Source organism: Pleurodeles waltl, chromosome 1_2 (assembly GCF_031143425.1).
Source record: "Pleurodeles waltl isolate 20211129_DDA chromosome 1_2, aPleWal1.hap1.20221129, whole genome shotgun sequence".
Classification (NCBI taxonomy): Eukaryota; Metazoa; Chordata; class Amphibia; order Caudata; family Salamandridae; genus Pleurodeles; species Pleurodeles waltl.
The window spans coordinates 242,738,892-242,753,575 of record NC_090437.1 but is presented as its reverse complement, the minus strand read 5'-3'; the positions used below and the strand labels follow the sequence as shown (position 1 = coordinate 242,753,575).

Sequence of the window (14,684 nt, the reverse complement as noted above, 5' to 3'; positions counted from 1 at the left end):
GTGGCTGCCTCACTGACAGACATAGGCGGTCATTCTGACCCTGGCGGTCATGGACCGCCAGGTCCGGGGACCGCGGGAGCACTGCCAACAGGCTGACGGTGCTCCCAAGGGCATTCTGACCACGGCGGTACAGCCGCGGTCAGAAACGGAATACCGGCGGTGTACCGCCGGTTTTCCGCTGCCCTGGGGAATCCTCCATGGCGGCGCAGCTTGCTTCGCCGCCATGGGGATTCCGACCCCCATACCGCCATCCTGTTCCTGGCGGTTACGGCCGCCAGGAACAGGATGGCGGTATGGGGTGTCGTGGGGCCCCTGGGGGCCCCTGCAGTGCCCATGCCAATGGCATGGGCACTGCAGGGGCCCCCGTAACAGGGCCCCACCATGATTTTCAGTGTCTGCCATGCAGACACTGAAAATTGCGACGGGTGCAACTGCACCCGTCGCGCCCCTTCCACTCCGCCGGCTCCATTCGGAGCTGGCATCCTTGTGGAAGGGTGTTTCCCGCTGGGCTGGCGGGCGGCCTTCTGGCGGTCGCCCGCCAGCCCAGCGGGAAACCCAGAATACCCGCGGCGGTCTTGTGACCGCGCAGCGGTATTCTGGCGGCTCCCGCCGGCCGCGGTTGACCCCCATAGTCTGGGGCTTAGGTTGGGGTGGTGCTGTAGATGTGGGAGTACTGCTCCCAGGTTCCTCCCCGGAGGCCGGTGTGGCAGGGACACATCTCTCGAAAAAGGTTCCGGTCGGCACATCACTGGTGGAAAGCTGCTTCTACTTTCCACCAGTGGTGCTGCTGCTTCTTCTCACTCACTACTTTTTTGGGAGCAACTTTCTTTGGGGCCATATTAAAGCTCTCAGTTGGCAGTGGCACTAAGCTGCACAAGAGGAAGAGATTTGAGGACTAAACTGTACAGGCCTTGTCTTTGGCAGTACTGTGGGTGACGTAATGTCTCTTGCACCTCTTGCACCTAAAAGCAACCAAGCACGAAAAACACGCAGTTAGTAAACTGTGGCAATGTTGCAGGTTGAGTACAGACAAATGCAGTATTAGTGGGGCTGTTTACTTATATATAAATACCAATTGAATCAAACATTGTAAAGTCACACCGCACCACCACACAATTAAATTTCATTTCAAATCATGGAAGTACAATATGCAGATATAGCTCATTGCTTTACCTACATTTGTTTTCAATTGAACACCTGTGGTAGTCAGAAAGAAGTGCATAGGTAAATGGAATAATCCTTAAAGACCTTATGGCAGCAAGGTGGTCCAAGGGAAATGGAATAATCATTTAAAAAATAAATTGTGCTGCTGATTTTTTTACAGTGCAGAGCAGCCACGGTGTCCAGGAGAGAATTATTATGCACTGAAAGAATCCCAAATGCTGTAGTGCTGGTGTGCGCCTTTGATGGACGGAGAAATGGATGTGGATGGATGGATGGATCAAGTGAAAATACAGAATTAAACACAATGAAACAAAAAATTAAAATTAAAAAAGATCAAAAAAATTGAAAAAACTAACATTTAAATTAAAATAAAAAACAAGAACTAAAAAATGAAATAAAAAAATTAAAAAATGAAATAAAAAATCTACTTAAAAATAAAAAAAATAGAAAATTAAAATAAAAACATGAAATATAAACTTAAAAAAACAAATGATCAATAATTAACAATGCTTGTATGTAAGCCTGTGGCAAAGATACACTGGCTCGATGGACAAAATGGCTGGATGCACACAATAGCTGCCAGCCACATGATAAAACAACAACAAGGAGGCATGACAAACAAACAACACATTCAAGCCTGAGGCAGGGGGCACTTGCTAGATGAATAAAATGACCACTATCTACATGGTCAAACAACAAGGCTCAAGAGGCATAGGGAACAAAGAAGAACCCATGCAAGTATATGGCAAAGACACACTGGCTGGATGCACAAAATGACTGCCAGCCACATCGTAAAACAACCATAAGTGGCAAAGAGGCATGGCAAACAAAGAACACATACAAGCCTATGGCAAAGGGACACTGGCTGAATGGACAAAAATCGCCACCAGCCACATGGCCTAACAACAACAGCAAGGTGCAAGGAGGCATGGGGATCAAAGAAGAACACATGCAAGCCTATGGCAAAGACACACTGGCTGAATGCACAAAATGGCCACCAGCCACATGGTAAAGCAACAACAAGGAGCAAGGAGGTATGACAAACAAAGAACACATGCAGGCCTTTGAACATAGACTGCACAAAATGTCTCCTGGCAACACGGCATTGAGAACAAAGACAAATGGTCGACAATGACAAACACACACACTGGCCATAAGGAGCAATAGTGGACACAGTGAAGAAAGCACTTACATTAATTCGGCAATGCAAAACATGTAGATTAACTGAGTTGTAAAACTTTCACACAGTACACATCCTCCTATGCCATCAATTTTACTATACAGCATTTACACAGTGGCAAAGACATACTGGCTATATGGAAAAAATGATTGGATGCACAAAATGACTGCCAGCCACATGGTATAACAACAATAAGGAGCAAGGAGACATAGCAAACAAAAACACATGCAAGCTTATGCAAATGGACACTGGCTGGATGGACAAAATGACCACCAGCAACATGTTCAAACCACAAGAAGGAGCAAGGTGGCATGGGGAACAAAGACAAACCCATTCAAGCCTATGATAAAGACAAACTTTCTGGATGCACACAATGCCTGCTAACCACATGGTAAAACAACAACAAGGAGTAATGAGGCATGTGTAGGAAAGTACAATCTTGCCTGGCATGTTACCCCCATATTTCACTGTATATATGTTGTTTTAGTTGAATGTGTCACTGGGACCCTGCCAGCCAGGGCCCCAGTGCTCATAAGTGTGCCCTGTATGTGTTACCTGTGTGATGACTAATTGTCTCACTGAGGCTCTGCTAACCAGAACCTCAGTGGTTATGCTCTCTCATTTCTTTCCAAATTGTCACTAACAGGCTAGTGACCAATTTCACCAATTTACATTGGCATACTGGAACACCCTTATAATTCCCTAGTATATGGTACTGAGGTACCCAGGGTATTGGGGTTCCAGGAGATCCCTATGGGCTGCAGCATTTCTTTTGCCACCCATAGGGAGCCCTGACAATTCATACACAGGCCTGCCACTGCAGCCTGAGTGAAATAACGTCCACGTTATTTCACAGCCATTTACCACTGCACTTAAGTAACTTATAAGTCACCTATATGTCTAACCTTTACCTGGTAAAGGTTGGGTGCTAAGTTACTTAGAGTGTGGGCACCCTGGCACTAGCCAAGGTGCCCCCACATTGTTCAGGGCAAATTCCCCAGACTTTGTGAGTGCGGGGACACCATTACACGCGTGCACTATACATATGTCACGACATATGTATAGCGTCACAATGGTAACTCCAAACATGGCCATGTAACATGTCTAAGATCATGGAATTGTCACCCCAATGCCATTCTGGCATTGGGGAGACAATTCCATGATCCCCCGAGTCTCTAGCTCAGACACGGGTACTGCCAAACTACCTTTCCCGGGGTTTCACTGCAGCTGCTGCTGCTGCCAACCCCTCAGACAGGTTTCTGCCCTCCTGGGGTCCAGCCAGGCTTGGCCCAGGATGGCAGAACAAAGGACTTCCTCAGAGAGAGGGTGTTACACCCTCTCCCTTTGGAAAAAGGTGTCAGGGCTGGGGAGGAGTAGCCTCCCCCAGCCTCTGGAAATGCTTTGATGGGCACAGATGGTGCCCATCTCTGCATAAGCCAGTCTACACCGGTTCAGGGATCCCCCAGCCCTGCTCTGGCGCGAAACTGGACAAAGGAAAGGGGAGTGACCACTCCCCTGACCTGCACCTCCCCTGGGAGGTGCCCAGAGCTCCTCCAGTGTGCTCCAGACCTCTGCCATCTTGGAAACAGAGGTGCTGCTGGCACACTGGACTGCTCTGAGTGGCCAGGGCCAGCAGGTGACGTCAGAGACTCCTTCTGATAGGCTCATACCTGTGTTGCTAGCCTATCCTCCTTCCTAAGTAGCCAAACCTCCTTTTCTGGCTACTTAGGGTCTCTGCTTTGGGGAATTCTTTAGATAACGAATGCAAGAGCTCATCAGAGTTCCTCTGAATCTCTCTCTTCACCTTCTGCCAAGGAATCGACCGCTGACCGCTCTGGACGCCTGCAAAACTGCAACAAAGTAGCAAAGACGACTACTGCGACCTTGTAACGCTGATCCGGCCACCTTCTCAACTGTTTTCCTGGTGGTGCATGCTGTGGGGGTAGTCTGCCTCCTCTCTGCACTAGAAGCTCCAAAGAAATCTCCTGTGGGTCGACGGAATCGTCCCCCTGCAACCGCAGGCACCAAAAGACAGCATCACCGGTCCTCTGGGTCCCCTCTCAGCACGACAAGCGTGGTCCCTGGAACTCAGCAACTCTGTCCAAGTGACTCCCACAGTCCAGTGACTCTTCAGTCCAAGTTTGGTGGAGGTAAGTCCTTGTCTCCACACGCTAGACTGCATTGCTGGGTACCGCGGGATTTGCAGCTGCTCCGGCTCCTGTGCACTCTTCCAGGATTTCCTTTGTGCACAGCCAGGCCTGGGTCCCCGACACTGTAACCTGCAGTGCATGACCTCCTGAGTTGTCCTCCAGCGTCGTGGGACCTTCTTTTGTGATGTCGGGTGAGCTTCGGTTCACTCTTCTTCGTAGTGCCTGTTCCGGCACTTCTGCGGGAGCTGCTTGCTTCTGAGTGGGCTCCTTGTCTTGCTGGATGCCCTCTCTGTCCCCTCACGCAATTGGTGACATCCTGGTCCCTCCTGGGCCACAGCAGCATGCAAAAACCCTAACCGCGACCCTTGCAGTTAGCAAGGCTTGTTTGTGGTCTTTCTGCACGGAAACACCTCTGCAAGCTTCTTCACGACGTGGGACATCCATCCTCCAAAGGGGAAGTTTCTAGCCCTTTTCGTTCTTGCAGAATCCACAGCTTCTATCATCTGGTGGCAGCTTCTTTGCTCCCACAGCTGGCATTTCCTGGGCATCTGCCCACTCCCGACTTGATCGTGACTCTTGGACTTGGTCCCCTTGTTCCACAGGTACTCTCGTCTGGAAATCCATCATTGTTGCATTGCTGGTGTTGGTCTTCCTTGCAGAATTCCTCTATCACGACTTCTGTGCTGTCTGGGGAACTTAGGTGCACTTTGCACCCACTTTTCAGGGTCTTGGGGTGGGCTATTTTTCTAACCCTCACTGTTTTCTTACAGTCCCAGCGACCCTCTACAAGCTCCCATAGGTTTGGGGTCCATTCGTGGTTCGCATTCCACTTCTAGAGTATATGGTTTGTGTTGCCCCTATACCTATGTGCTCTCATTGCAATCTATTGTGACTGTACATTGCTTGCATTGCTTTCTATTGCTATTACTGCATAATTTTGGTATTGTGTACATAGATCTTGTGTATATTTGCTATCCTCATACTGAGGGTACTCACTGAGATACTTTTGGCATATTGTCATAAAAATAAAGTACCTTTATTTTTAGTATATCTGTGTATTGTGTTTTCTCATGATATTGTGCATATGACACCAGTTGTATAGTAGGAACTTTACACGTCTCCTAGTTCAGCCTAAGCTGCTCTGCTAAGCTACCTTTTCTATCAGCCTAAGCTGCTAGACACCTCTTCTACACTAATAAGGGATAACTGGACCTGGTGCAGAGTGTAGGTACCACTACAAACCAGGCCAGCCTCCTACATTGGTTGTGCAGCGGTGGGATAAGTACTTGCAACTACTTACCACTTTGTCATTTTGTACTTTTCATAAGAGAAAAATATACAAAACAAGTTCAGTGTATGTACACCTAACCAAAAAGTTTTACTTTTCTTCTCTTACTCTTATTGCTAAGTGCTGAAAAGTACCTCTAAACTTTCAAAAAGTTTCTTAAAAGTTGAAAAAGTTTGTTTTCCTGTTCTTTAAAAAGTCCTAAAACTTTTTCTTTCTTTTTCTGTCCCTTAAACCTTTTCTATCATGTCTGGTACAGGTCAAACTCTGGATCTGTCCAGAACTGCTCATGACCACCTTAGCTGGAAAGGAGCAAGGAGTCTCTGCATTGAAAGAGGTTTAGGGGTAGGGAAGAATCCCTCAAGAGAATTGTTAGTTAATATGCTCATTGAACAGGATAAGACCATAGTTGGCACATCTGGTGAGAAATTAGCTGATGGTTCACACTCTGATTCTGGGGCACCCCCAGTAAAAGGATTAGAAGGGAATCTTCCCAACATGCCCCTTAGCAGGCCACCTAGCATGGCTGGTACTGATGTGAGTTCTCATCATAGTATAGAGGTTACTCCTTTAGGCCAGGTTGTTAGAGTGCCATCTGTTAGGGACAGGTCTCCCTCTGTTCATTCACACCATTCCTCTGTGTCAAGGCATGCCCAACCCACCCACCCTGAAGACAGAGTGTTAGAAAGGGAACTCAATAGATTGAGAGTGGAAGAATCCAGGCTGAAGCTGAAAAAGCAACAGCTGGATCTAGACAGGGAAGCATTTGACTTAGAAAAAGAAAGACAGAGGTTGGGGTTTGGACCCCATGGTGGCAGCAGCAGTATTACAGATAGTAATCCTGTAAAAGAGCATGATTCTAGGAATCTGCACAAGATAGTTCCCCCTTACAGGGAGGGGGATGACATTAACAAGTGGTTTGCTGCACTTGAGAGGGCCTGTGTTGTACAGGGGGTCCCTCAAAGGCAGTGGGCTGCTATCCTATGGCTATCTTTCAGTGGAAAGGGTAGGGATAGGCTCCTTACTGTTAAGGAAAGTGATGCCAATAATTTTACAGTTCTTAAGAATGCACTCCTAGATGGTTATGGCTTAACCACTGAACAGTACAGGATCAAGTTCAGAGAAACCAAAAAGGAGTCTTCACAAGACTGGGTAGACTTTGTTGACCATTTAGTGAAGGCCTTGGAGGGGTGGTTACATGGCAGTAAAGTTTCTGACTATGAAAACCTGTATAACTTAATCCTGAGAGAGCATATTCTTAATAATTGTGTGTCTGATTTGTTGGACCAGTACCTAGTGGACTCAGATCTGACCTCTCCCCAAGATTTGGGAAAGAAGGCAGACAAATGGGTCAGAACAAGGGTGAACAGAAAAGTTCATACAGGGGGTGACAAGGATGGCAAGAAGAAGGATGGTAAGTCTTCTGACAAGGGTGGGGACAAATCTAAAAATGAGTCTTCATTAGGCCCACAAAAACACTCTGGTGGGGGTGGTGGGCCCAAATCCTCTTCTAATCAAGTAAAGAAACCATGGTGCTATTTATGTAAAATAAAAGGCCATTGGACAACTGATCCCAGTTGTCCAAAGAATAGCACCAAGCCTCCCACTACCACAACCCCTACTGCTACACCTAGTGCCCCTAGTAATAGCAGTGGTGGTGGGAGAAAACCTACTAATAGCCAAACCAAGGGAGTAGCTGGGCTCACTTTTGGTAATTTAGTTGGGGTTGGTCTGGTTAGGGAGACCACAGATGCTGTGTTAGTCTCTGAAGGTGCCATTGATTTGGCCACCTTGGTTGCTTGTCCCCTTAATATGGATAAGTACAAGCAACTTCCCCTAATAAATGGTGTTGAGGTTCTGGCCTACAGGGACACAGGTGCCAGTGTTACCATGGTAATAGAGAAACTGGTCCACCCTGAACAACACCTACTTGGTCACCAGTACCAAGTGACTGATGCTCATAACAACACTCTTAGCCACCCCATGGCTGTTGTGAATCTCAACTGTGGGGGGGGGGTTACTGTTCCAAAGAAAGTTGTGGTTGCCTCAGATTTACCTGTAGACTGTCTACTAGGGAACGATTTAGAGACATCAGCTTGGGCAGAAGTGGAGTTGGAGGCTCATGCAGCAATGCTGGGCATTCCAGGGCATATTTTTGCTTTGACAAGGGCTCAGGCCAAAAAGCAAAAAAGACAGGGTGACTTGGATCCTGGAAAATTGGACCAAGTGCTCCCTAAAGCTAGTGTTAGTAAAGGTAAATCACTACCTACTATCCCTCCCTCTACAGTGGATTCAACTTCTGAGGAAGAAGAATTTCCACCCTGTGCAGAACCTACACCAGAGGAGCTGGAAGCAGACACTGCTGAGCTTTTGGGAGAAGGGGGGCCTGCCAGGGAGGAGCTGAGTGTGGCACAGCAGACCTGTCCCACTCTAGAGGGTCTAAGACAGCAAGCTGTCAAACAGCAAAATGGGGATGTCAGTGACTCTCACAGAGTTTACTGGGAGGACAACCTCTTGTATACTGAAGCAAGGGATCCAAAACCTGGAGCTGCCAGGAGATTGGTGATTCCTCATTAATACAGAGAGTTCCTCCTAACTCTAGCCCACGACATTCCCTTGGCTGGACATTTGGGGCAAATGAAAACTTGAGACAGGCTTGTCCCCTTGTTTCATTGGCCTAGAATGTCAGAGGACACAAAGGAATTTTGTAAGTCCTGTGAAACCTGTCAAGCCAGTGGCAAAACAGGTGGCACTCCAAAGGCTCCCCTTATTCCACTACCTGTGGTTGGGGTCCCCTTTGAAAGGGTAGGGGTTGACATAGTTGCCCCCTTGACCCTCCTACTGCTTCAGCCAATAGGTTTATCTTGGTGGTAGTGGACCATGCCACCAGATATCCTGAAGCAATTCCTCCAAGGACCACTACAGATCCTGCAGTGGCAAAGGCCCTCCTGGGAATCTTTTCCAGGGTGGGCTTCCCAAAAGAGGTGGTATCAGACAGGGGAAGCAATTTCATGTCTGCTTACTTAAAGGCCATGTGGAAGGAATGTGGTGTGACATACAAGTTCACCACACCCTATCATCCACAAACAAATGGACTGGTTGAGAGGTTTAATAAAACTCTCAAAGGAATGATAATGGGACTCCCTGAAAAACTCCGGAGGAGATGGGATGTCCTGTTACCTTGCCTCCTTTTTGCTTACAGGGAGGTACCCCAAAAAGGAGTGGGCTTCAGCCCCTTTGAACTCCTATTTGGACACCCTGTAAGAGGTCCCCTAACACTTGTGAAGGAGGTTTGGGAACAACCTTTAAAAGCTCCTAAGCAAGACATAGTGGACTATGTACTTGGCCTAAGATCTGGGATGGCTGAGTACATGAAAAAGGCCAGTAAAAACCTTCAGGCCAGCCAAGAGCTCCAAAAGGAATGGCATGACCAGAAGGCTGTTCTGATTCAGTACCAACCAGGGCAGAAAGTGTGGGTCTTGGAGCCTGTGGTCCCAAGAGCACTCTAAGACAAATGGAGTGGTCCCCACATTATTGTTGAGAAAAAGGGAGAAGTCACCTACTTGGTTGACTTAGGCACTGCCAGGAGTCCCCTTAGGGTGCTCCATGTCAATCGCCTAAAACCCTACAATGACAGGGCTGATCTCACCCTGCTCATGGCAACAGATGAAGGACAGGAAGAAGAGAGTGACCCTCTCCCTGATCTCTTCTCTTCCACAGAACAAGATGCTCTAGTGGAAGGTGTAGTTCTAGCAGATTGTCTTACTGCTGAGCAGAAAGACCACTGCATAAATCTCCTGGGTCAGTTTTCTGAACTCTTTTCTACTGTGCCAGGCACCACTTCTTGGTGTGAGCACACTATAGATACTGGAGACATCTTGCCTGTCAAAAGTAAGATCTATAGGCAGCCTGACCATGTCAGGGACTGCATAAAACAAGAGGTTCAGAAAATGCTTGAACTGGGAGTGGTTGAGCACTCTGAAAGTCCATGGGCCTCTCCTGTGGTACTTGTACCAAAACCTCATTCCAAAGATGGAAAGAAGGAAATGAGATTTTCTGATGTTCACCCTATACCCAGGGCAGATGAGCTAATAGATACACTGGTATCTGCCAAGTATCTAAGCACCTTTGATTTGAATGCAGGGTATTGGCAGATCAAGTTATCAGAGGATGCAAAAGCAAAAACTGCATTTTCAACCATTGGAGGGCACTACCAATTCACAGTAATGCCAATTGGGTTGAAAAATGCACCTGCCACTTTTCAGAGGTTGGTGAATACAGTCCTGCAAGGATTGGAGGCTTTTAGTGCAGCATATCTAGATGATATAGCTGTCTTTAGCTCTACCTGGGATGATCACCTGGTCCACCTATGGAATGTTTTGGAGGCCCTGCAAAAGGCAGGCCTCCCTATCAAGGCTTTAAAGTGCCAGATAGGGCAGGGGAAAGTGGTTTATCTGGGACACCTGGTAGGTGGAGAACAGATTGCACAACTTCAGGGGAAAATCCAAACTATCATAGATTGGGTTCCCCCTACAACTCAGACTCAAGTGAGAGCCTTCTTATGCCTCACTTGGTACTACAGGAGGTTCATAAAGAACTATGGCTCCATAGCAGCCCCTCTTAATGACCTCACTTCTAAGAAAATGCCTAAAAAGGTATTATGGACAGCAAACTGTCAGAAAGCTTTTGAGGAGCTGAAGCAGGCCATGTGCTCTGCACCTGTCCTGAAAAGCCCCTGTTACTCCAAAAAATTCATTGTCTAAACTGATGCATCTGAATTAGGGGTAGAGGCAGTCTTATCACAACTTAATTCTGAGGGCCAGGATCAACCTGTTGCTTTTATCAGCAGGAGGTTGACCCCTAGAGAAAAGCGTTGGTCTGCCATAGAGAGGGAGGCCTTTGCTGTGGTCTGGGCACTGAAGAAGTTGAGGCCATACCTGTTTGGCACTCACTTCATTGTTCAGACAGACCACAAACCTCTACTTTGGCTAAAACAAATAAATGGTGAAAACCCTAAATTGTTGAGGTGGTCCATATCCCTACAGGGAATGGACTATACAGTGGAACATAGACCTGGGAGTACCCACTCCAATGCAGATGGACTCTCCAGATATTTCCACTTAGACAATGAAGACTCATCAGGTCATGGCTAGTCTTATTGTCCTTCGTTTGGGGGGGGTTGTGTAGGAAAGTACCATCTTACCTGGCATGTTACCCCCATATTTCACTGTATATATGTTGTTTTAGTTGTATGTGTCACTGGGACCCTGCCAGCCAGGGCCCCAGTGCTCATAAGTGTACCCTGTATGTGTTACCTGTGTGATGACTAACTGTCTCACTGAGGCTCTGCTAACCAGAACCTCAGTGGTTATGCTCTCTCATTTTTTTCCAAATTGTCACTAACAGGCTAGTGAACAATTTCACCAATTTGCATTGGCATACTGGAACACCCTTATAATTCCCTAGTATATGGTACTGAGGTACCCAGGGTATTGGGGTTCCAGGAGATCCCTATGGGCTGAAGCATTTCTTTTGCCACCCATAGGGAGCCCTGACAATTCTTACACAGGCCTGCCACTGCAGCCTGAGTGAAATAACGTCCACGTTATTTCACAGCCATTTACCACTGCACTTAATTAACTTATAAGTCACCTATATGTCTAACCTTTACCTGTTAAATGTTGGGTGCTAAGTTACTTAGGGGGTCATTCTGACCCTGACGGGCGGCGGAGGCCGCCCGCCAGAGTTCCCCCCTCCGAAATACCGCTCCGCGGTCGAAAGACCGCGGAGGGTATTCTAAGTTTTTCCCTGGGCTGGCGGGCGGTCGCCAAAAGACCGCCCGCCAGCCCAGGGAAAAACTCCCTTCCCACGAGGATGCCGGCTCGTAATCGAGCCGGCGGAGTGGGAAGGTGCGACGGGTGCTGTTGCACCCGTCGCGTATTTCACTGTCTGCCAAGCAGACAGTGAAATACTTGTAGGGGCCCTCTTACGGGGGCCCCGCGACCCCCCCTACCGCCATCCGGTTCCCGGCGGGCGGACCGCCGGGAACTGGATGGCGGTAGGGGGGGTCGGAATCACCTCGGCGGCGCAGCTAGCTGCGCCGCCTTGGAGGATTCAAAAGGGCGGCGGTACACTGGCGGGAGACCGCCAGTGTTGCCGGTCCGACCGCGGCTTTACCGCCGCGGTCAGAATGCCCTGCGGGGCACCGCCGGCCTGTCGGCGGTGCTCCCGCCGACCCTGGCCCCGGCGGTCTAAGACCGCCGGGGTCAGAATGACCCCCTTAGTGTGTGGGCACCCTGGCACTAGCCAAGGCGCCCCCACATTGTTCAGGGCAAATTCCCCGGACTTTTTGAGTGCGGGGACACCATTACACGCGTGCACTATACATATGTCACGACATATGTATAGCGTCACAAATGGTAACTCTGAACATGGCCATGTAACATGTCTAAGATCATGGCATTGGGGAGACAATTCCATGATCCCCTGAGTCTCTAGCTCAGACTCGGGTACTGCCAAACTACCTTTCCCGGGGTTTCACTGCAGCTGCTGCTGCTGCCAACCCCTCAGACAGGTTTCTGCCCTCCTGGGGTCCAGCCAGGCTTGGCCCAGGAAGGCAGAACAAAGGACTTCCTCAGAGAGAGGGTGTTACACCCTCTCCCTTTGGAAAAAGGTGTCAGGGCTGGGGAGGAGTAGCCTCCCCCAGCCTCTGGAAATGCTTTGATGGGCACAGATGGTGCCCATCTCTGCATAAGCCACTCTACACCGGTTCAGGGATCCCCCAGCCCTGCTCTGGCACAGGACTGGACAAAGGAAAGGGGAGTGACCACTCCCCTGACCTGCACCTCCCCTGGGAGGTGCCCAGAGCTCCTCCAGTGTGCTCCAGACCTCTGCCATCTTGGAAACAGAGGTGCTGCTGGCACACTGGACTGCTCTGAGTGGCCAGGGCCAGCAGGTGACGTCAGAGACTCCTTCTGATAGGCTCTTACCTGTGTTGCTAGCCTATCCTCCTTCCTAAGTAGCCAAACCTCCTCCTAATCTGGCTATTTAGGGTCTCTGCTTTGGGGAATTCTTTAGATAACGAATGCAAGAGCTCATCAGAGTTCCTCTGCATCTCTCTCTTCACCTTCTGCCAAGGAATCGACCGCTGACTGCTCTGGACACCTGCAAAACTGCAACAAAGTAGCAAAGACGACTACTGCGACCTTGTAACGCTGATCCGGCCGCCTTCTCGACTGTTTTCCTGGTGGTGCATGCTGTGGGGGTAGTCTGCCTCCTCTCTGCACTAGAAGCTCCGAAGAAATCTCCTGTGGGTCGACGGAATTGTCCCCCTGCAACCACAGGCACCAAAAGACTGCATCACTGGTCCTCTGGGTCCCCTCTCAGCATAACAAGCGTGGTCCCTGGAACTCAGCAACTCTGTCCAAGTGCCTCCCACAGTCCAGTGACTCTTCAGTCCAAGTTTGGTGGAGGTAAGTCCTTGCCTCCCCACGCTAGACTGCATTGCTGGGTACCGCGTGATTTGCAGCTGCTCCGGCTCCTGTGCACTCTTCCAGGATTTCCTTTGTGCACAGCCAAGCCTGGGTCCCCGACACTCTAACCTGCAGTGCACGACCTCCTGAGTTGTCCTCCGGCATCGTGGGACCTTCTTTTGTGACTTCGGGTGAGCTCCAGTTCACTCTTCTTCGTAGTGCCTGTTCCGGCACTTCTGCGGGTGCTGCTTGCTTCTGAGTGGGCTTCTTGTCTTGCTGGATGCCCCCTCTGTCCCCTCACGCAATTGGTGACATCCTGGTCCCTCCTGGGCCACAGCAGCATCCAAAAACCCTAACCACGACCCTTGCAGCTAGCAAGGCTTGTTTGCGGTATTTCTGCACGGAAACACCTCTGCAAGCTTCTTCACAACGTGGGACATCCATCCTCCAAAGGGGAAGTTTCTAGCCCTCTTTGTTCTTGCAGAATCCATAGCTTCTACCATCCAGTGGCAGCTTCTTTGCACCCACAGCTGGCATTTCCTGGGCATCTGCCCACTCCCGACTTGATCGTGAATTTTGGACTTGGTCCCCTTGTTCCACAGGTACTCTCATCTGGAAATCCATTGTTGTTGCATTGCTGGTGTTGGTCTTTCCTGCAGAATTCCCCTATCACGACTTCTGTGCTCTTTGGGGAACTTAGGTGCACTTGGCACCCACTTTTCAGGGTCTTGGGGTGGGCTATTTTTCTAACCCTCACTGTTTTCTTACAGTCCCAGCGACCCTCTACGAGGTCACATAGGTTAGGGGTCCATTCGTGGTTCGCATTCCACTTCTAGAGTAAATGGTTTGTGTTGCTCCTATCCCTACGTGCCCCCATTGCATTCTATTGTGACTATACATTGTTTGCACTGTTTTCTGTTGCTATTACTGCATATTTTGGTATTGTGTACATATATCTTGTGTATATTTGCTATCCTCATACTGAGGGTACTCACTGAGATACTTTTGGCATATTGTCATAAAAATAAAGTACCTTTATTTTTAGTATATCTGTGTATTGTGTTTTCTTATGATATTGTGCATATGGCACCAGTGGTATAATAGGAGCTTTACACGTCTCCTAGTTCAGCCTAAGCTGCTCTGCTAAGCTACCTTTTCTATCAGCCTAAGCTGCTAGACACCTCTTCTACACTAATAAGGGATAACTGGACCTGGTGCAGAGTGTAGGTACCACTACAAACCAGGCCAGCCTCCTACAGCATGGCAAAGAACACATGCAAGCCTATGGCAAAGGTACACTGGTGGACAAAATGGCCTCCAGCCACATGGTCAAACAATAACTGCAAACAAGGAGGCACGGATAATAAAGAACATGTGAACACCATAAAAGGCACCTGGTAGATGGTAGATGATAACAAGCACACACTCACACA

The 14,684-nt window shown here is 48.8% G+C and overlaps 1 protein-coding gene across 1 annotated transcript in view; it reads right to left on the bottom strand.

The window, feature by feature from the left end:
* The window catches only part of LOC138253983 (tropomyosin-like), a 109,543-nt gene that overhangs the window by 54,392 nt on the left and 40,467 nt on the right, over window positions 1-14,684 (bottom strand). The window lies entirely within an intron of this gene.